Source organism: Carcharhinus amblyrhynchos, unplaced genomic scaffold (assembly GCF_965287045.1).
Source record: "Carcharhinus amblyrhynchos unplaced genomic scaffold, sCarAmb.v2.hapA scaffold_43, whole genome shotgun sequence".
NCBI classification, from domain to species: Eukaryota; Metazoa; Chordata; class Chondrichthyes; order Carcharhiniformes; family Carcharhinidae; genus Carcharhinus; species Carcharhinus amblyrhynchos.
This window is the reverse complement of record NW_027649784.1, coordinates 2228391-2234399: the sequence shown is the minus strand read 5'-3', so window position 1 is coordinate 2234399 and position 6009 is coordinate 2228391. Positions and strand designations below refer to the sequence as shown.

The following is a 6009-nucleotide window of genomic DNA, read 5'->3' as shown; positions in this document are numbered from 1 at the left end:
TTTCCCTCTCTGCATTTCTCTCAGAAAAAAAACACATTACGGGTGTTGGACGTTTGGAGATTTTGATGCAAGTTCAGGCAAATTCGGACTGTTTGAATCCAAATAATCGGGTCATTCCTCAGAATCTTCTAAAAAAAACCTGCCAAGAACAATCACTTCTTCATCCCTTATCCAACTTTCACTTTCACTGGAGCTGTGTTTTTTGAAATATATCCAGATGTGGGATATGGGTTTCGTCGGCTGGTCCAGCGTTCATTACCCATCCCTAACTGTCCCTTGAGAAGGTGGTGGGTGAGCCGCCTTCTTGAACCCACTGCAGTCCACGTTGGGGGTAGGTACACCAACAGCGCTGTTAGGGAAGGACTTTCAGGATTTTGACCCAGCGATGGTGAAGGAACTTGTCGGTGAGGACAGGGCATTCCTGTGTGTGCGTCACCCTTGTCCTTCTACGTGATTGAACTTGTCGGGTTGACCACCAGTGACCATCGCCCCGTACTGAGGCACTGCACTTCTTGGGTTCTAGTCACAGGTGGTCTGAGGAGCAAGAATTGGGTTTCTTCAGTGCAAGTTGTGCCGAGATTTGGTCTCCTGATTGGAGATCCCACAACTTTTCCTCAACCTTTTCTTTAACTCGCTGTATTTTGCTTCCTTTCACTTGACGGGGGCTCTAGTGGGGGGAATTTCCTGCCTCCCATCCCTCCCCACAACTGGCACGTGCACCTCTCTCATTTCTCTGAGTGGGGAAGATGTTTGAGGGCAGACTCCCATGGTGCAGGCTGGGGAAAGCGGCCAGCTCGAGCTCAGTTTCGAACACAAACCGTTAACGGCCAAAACACCCGCAGCCCGGCTCGGGGCGGAAAGGAATGCTGCGCCCGGATTGGTGGAGGAGTCACCGCGTGCGCCGTGTCGGGGGGGAGGGTGGCGGGAGAGGGCGCTGCCTACGTGACGTTCAGCATCGCTTTGAAAGCTCAACCCCCTCCCTTCCTCCACCAATCAGAGCTGCCCGGGTGCCGCTCGCGCTTTGTTTCAAGACCGCCGGGAGAGGGCGGGCTGTTTGGAGGCTCCGCACCCGCACTCTCGCACTGCCTTCCCCTCCAATCAGAGCCTCTCAGTATTCCCACAGGCCAATGCTCCACCCCCTGGCTCGGGCTGCCTCCTCCTCCAATCAGAGCTGCCCGGTTCGCTGGCGCGCGCTTGAAACCGTTGGGAGGGGGCGGGGCAGTTTAAAGGCTCCGCCCCCTCACCGCGCTCTGCCTGCTCCTCCAATCAGAGCCCCGCCTCTATCCGGGGCACTGCCTCTTTGGGCGATGTTGTCGATGGGCTTTGCCCTTGTGGAGATTCTCCCAATGCCTGTCTGGCAGCGGGAGACTGCGGGAAAACACATGCAATCATTCCCTCACAAAGTGCTTTTCCAAATGAATCCAAATGAATTTTCAACCCTGGATCTACACTTAGGGAATCATTGAGTGCGATTCTCCCGCAAGTGCTGAATTTGTGGGAAAACTGTTCTAAATCATGACTGTTTTCTCAGTGCAACTTCAGACCTGAATCTCCCCACTCTGTGCACTGTAAGAAGTCTCACAACACCAGGTTTAAGTCCAACCAGTTTATTTGATAGTAATCCCACAAGCTTTCGGAAACGGTGTTCCTTTGTTAGGTGTGTGGAAGGTTCTGATCAGAGAAGGGCATGTAAAGACACAGTTTACAGAATACTGATTAGAATGCATGTCTTTGCAGCTAACCTGCTATTCAAGTCTTAAAGATACAGTCCAGTCATGAATCTCATTAAAAAGCCAGGGTGGCAGAGCCCATTCGCACTGGAGTCCGCAGCTCTGGAACTCTGCGCATGTAAAAAGTCTGACAACACCAGGTTTTAGTCCAACCAATTTGTTTGATAGTAAACTCACTAGCTTTCGAGGGGATTCCCTCTTCTTCAGGTGAATGGAGAGTTCTGGCCTCAGACAGAGTATATAAAGCACAGACAGTTTACAGATTACTGATTAGAATGCGAATCTTTACACCTAACCTGCTGTTCAAGTCCTAAAGTGGCCGACAATGTGAGTGGAAGGAGCACTGATCACAGGTTAAAGAGATGTGTATTGTCTCCAGACAGCACAGTAAGTGAGGTTTTGCAAACCCAGGCAAGTCACGGGGGTTACAGATAGTGCGACATGAACCCGAGATCCCTGTTGAGACCGTCCTCATGTGTGCAGAACTTGGCTATCAGTCTCTGCTCAGTGACTCTGCGCTGTCGTGTGTCGTGAAGGCCGCCTTGGAGAGGCATACGACAGCGCAGAGTCACTGAGCAGAGACTGATAGCCAACTGTGTTTACCCCAGTCCAACGCCGGCATATCCACATCATGACTCTGCACATGCGCAGTGGTTCCGATCTGTCAGTCTCCCCGTTTGCTAGCCAGCTCGATCGTTGGCCAGCCCAGGACTCCCACAGTGCTGCCCCTCCAACCCCCACCTTCCTCACCACGGCAACAATTCCCAGACCAGCCCCGATCCTCCCACTGCCCTGGAGTGCCCCAATGCCTAGCACCCACCACCACCACCCCCCCCAACTCAGCAGTGGCAATCCCCCAACCCCTTCATCCCGGCAGACACCCTGCTCCCGCTGATTTCCCCTCCCAACCCCCGACAGACCACTCCCCCTCCAGCCCACCCCGATCACTGGCCTCCCTCCAGCTACAGAGTGGCAGCAAGACCCTCAACTCCACCGATCACCTGTAGGCCCTGCCCACAATAGGCCCCACCCTCCCTTGGCACTGCCCAATGCCTGATAAGCAGTGCCAAGGTGCCCCCTGTGCATGGGCACTTTGCTCCTTGGGCAGTGCAGGTGCAGCACCTGCTCAGCAATAACCTGCTCAGCAAAGCCTAGTTTGGGTTTGCCAGGGTCACTCAGCTCCTTACCTCATTACAACATTGATTCAAACATGGACAAAAGATTGAATTCCAGAGGTGAGGTGAGAGTAACAGCCCTTAGCATCAAGGCCTCATTCAACCAAGTGTGGCATTAAGGAGCACGAGCAAAACTGGAATCAATGGGTATCAGGGCAAACTCTCCACTGGTCGGAGTCATAGCTGGTACATAGGAAGATGGTTGTGGTGTGGAGGGTCAGTCATCTCAGCTCCAGGATATCTCTGCAGGAGTCCCTCAGGGTAGTGTCTTAGGCCCAACAATCTTCAGCTGCTTCATCAATGAACTTCTCTCTCCGTCATAAAGCACCCAGCTTGGTTGGCAACAAATCTACATTCAGTCCCTCCACAACCAATGCTCAGTAGCAGCAGTGTGTACTATCTACAAAATGCAGTGCAGCAATTCAACAAAGATCCTTAGACAGCATCTTCCAAACCCACAACCACTTCCATCTAGAAGGCCAAGGACAGCAGATACGTGGGAACATCATCACCTGCAAGTTTCCCTCCAAACCACTCACCATCCTGACTTGGAAATACATTGTCAATCCCTTTGCAGTCGCTGGGTCAAAGTCCTGGAATTCTCTCCCTAACGCCATTGTGTGTCAATCTACAAAACATGGACTGCGGAGATTCAAGAAGGCAGCTTACCCCACATTCTCAATGGCAATTAAGGATGGGCAATAAATGCTGGGCAACCAGCGATACCGATGTCCCACAAATGAATAAAATTAGAAGAGGGTTATGTGTATTGTCCATTTTTTAATCCGTTTAAGGCTGAGATAGATATTTGCTTTCTCAGGGAATCAAGGGATATGAAGAGCAGCTGAGAAAGTATTGTAGAGGAAGCACTCTGTACCTGTCCTGCAGTGTTTGATGGGACAAGGCATATATGACAATTCACTTGACATAACATCCCTCATCTTGTTGAAAAAACTATTCCCAATTAAACAATTGTAATAAAATTGTGCACAATAGATGCAAGTTTTTAATACTGCATGGCACGGTGGCACAGTGGTTAGCACTGTTACCTCACAGCGTTAGAACATAAGAACATAAGAAATAGGAGCAGGAGTAGGCCATCCAGCCCTTCGAGCCTGCCCCGCCATTCAATAAGGTCATGGCTGATCTGTCGTGGCTCAGTTCCACTTTCCCGCCCTCTCCCCATAACCCTTAATCCCCTCTCTTATCAAGAACCCATCAAACCACTTCTTAAAAATATTTAGCAAGGCAGCCTCCACCACTTCAACGGGCAGAGAATTCCAGAGATTCACCACCCTTTGAGTGAAGAAGTTCCTCCTCAACTCCGTTCTAAACCGCCTCCCCTTTATCTTGAGGCTGTGCCCCCTAGTCCTACTGTCTTTTTTGAGCGGGAAGAGTCTCTCCACCTCTATCCTATCCATCCCATTCATCATCTTATACGTCTCAATGAGATCTCCCCTCATTCATCTAAACTCTAACGAGTACAAGCCCAGTTTATTCAGCCTCTCCTCATAGCTCAACCCCCTCAACTCTGGTATCAGCCTAGTAAACCTCCCCTGCACTCCCTCCAAGGCCAAAATATCCTTGCGCAGGTGCGGCGCCCAAAACTGCACACAGTACTCCAGCTGCGGCCTCACCAATGCCCTATACAGCTGCAGCAAGACCTCCCTACTTTTATATTCAATCCCCCTCGCTATGAAGGCCAGCATCCCATTCGCCTTCCTGACCACCTGCTGCACCTGCAAGCTGGGTTTTTGCGACTCATGCACAAGGACCCCGAGGTCCCTCTGCACCGTCACCTGCTGCAGTTTTTCGCCCCGTAAGTAATAGCCCTTCCTACCATTCTTCCTACCAAAGTGGACCACCTCACACTTGCCAACATTAAATTCCATTTGCCATTTCCTGGCCCATTCGCCCAGCCTATCTAGATCCTTCTGCAGACTCTCCACACCCTCTGCACAATTTGCCTTTCCCCCAATCTTGGTGTCATCAGCAAATTTCGACACCCTGCACTCGGTTCCCTCCTCCAGATCATCTATATAAATGGTAAATAGCTGAGGCCCCAGCACCGACCCCTGGGGCACCCCACTAGTCACCAACCGCCAATCCGAATAGCACCCGTTGACCCCCACTCTCTGCCTCCTATTTGACAACCAATCCTCTATCCACGCTAACACCCTACCCCCAACTCCATGTCCCCTGACCTTCTGCAATAACCTCTTGTGAGGTACCTTGTCAAACGCCTTCTGAAAATCCAGAAAGACCACATCCACCGGCTCTCCTCTATCCACTGCCCTAGACACATCCTCATAGAACTCCAGTAAATTTGTCAGACACGACTTCCCTTTAGTGAAACCGTGTTGCGTCTGCCCTATCAAGCAATTCTCTTCAAGATGCCTCGCAATTTCCTCCTTAATGACGGATTCTAACATTTTACCTACCACAGACGTTAAACTAACCGGCCTATAATTCCCCGCCTTTTGCCTGGCACCCTTCTTAAACAACGGCGTAACATTAGCCGTTTTCCAATCTTCCGGCACTTCCCCGGAATCCAGCGACGTCTGGAAAATAACCACCAAGGCATCCACTATCACCTCCGCCATTTCTTTCAGAACCCTCGGATGCATTCCATCCGGTCCTGGGGACTTGTCCACAATCAGCCCCTCCAGTCTGTCGAGCACCACCTCTCTAGTAACAGTAATGTCATTAAGACCCTCCAGTCCTACCACCTTTCCATCGCTAACACCCGGCAAATTATTCACGTCCTCCTCCGTGAAGGCAGAAACAAAAAAGTTATTCAAGACCTTAGCCATATCCCCATCCCCTACCACTAGGTCCCCTTTCTCATCCTCTAAAGGACCAACGTTCACCCTAGCCAGCCTCTTCCTTTTTATATATTTATAAAAACTCTTGCTATCCTTTTTTATATTAAGTGCTAGCCCAGCTTCATAGCTTCTCCTACCCTCCTTTATCAACTTCTTTGTCAATCTTTGTTGACATTTAAACCTCTCCCAACCCTCTTCTCGCCCACTGCTCTTAGCTACTCTAAATTCCTCCGCTTTTAATTTAACACTTTCCTTCACCTCCTTCGTTATCCACGGCTT

At 50.5% G+C, this 6009-nt stretch overlaps 1 pseudogene; it reads left to right on the top strand.

Annotated features, from left to right (window-relative positions):
• Nucleotides 1-766: 766 nt before the first annotated feature.
• LOC145337078 (small ribosomal subunit protein eS25-like) overlaps nt 767-6009 on the top strand; it is a 29018-nt pseudogene continuing 23775 nt past the window's right edge.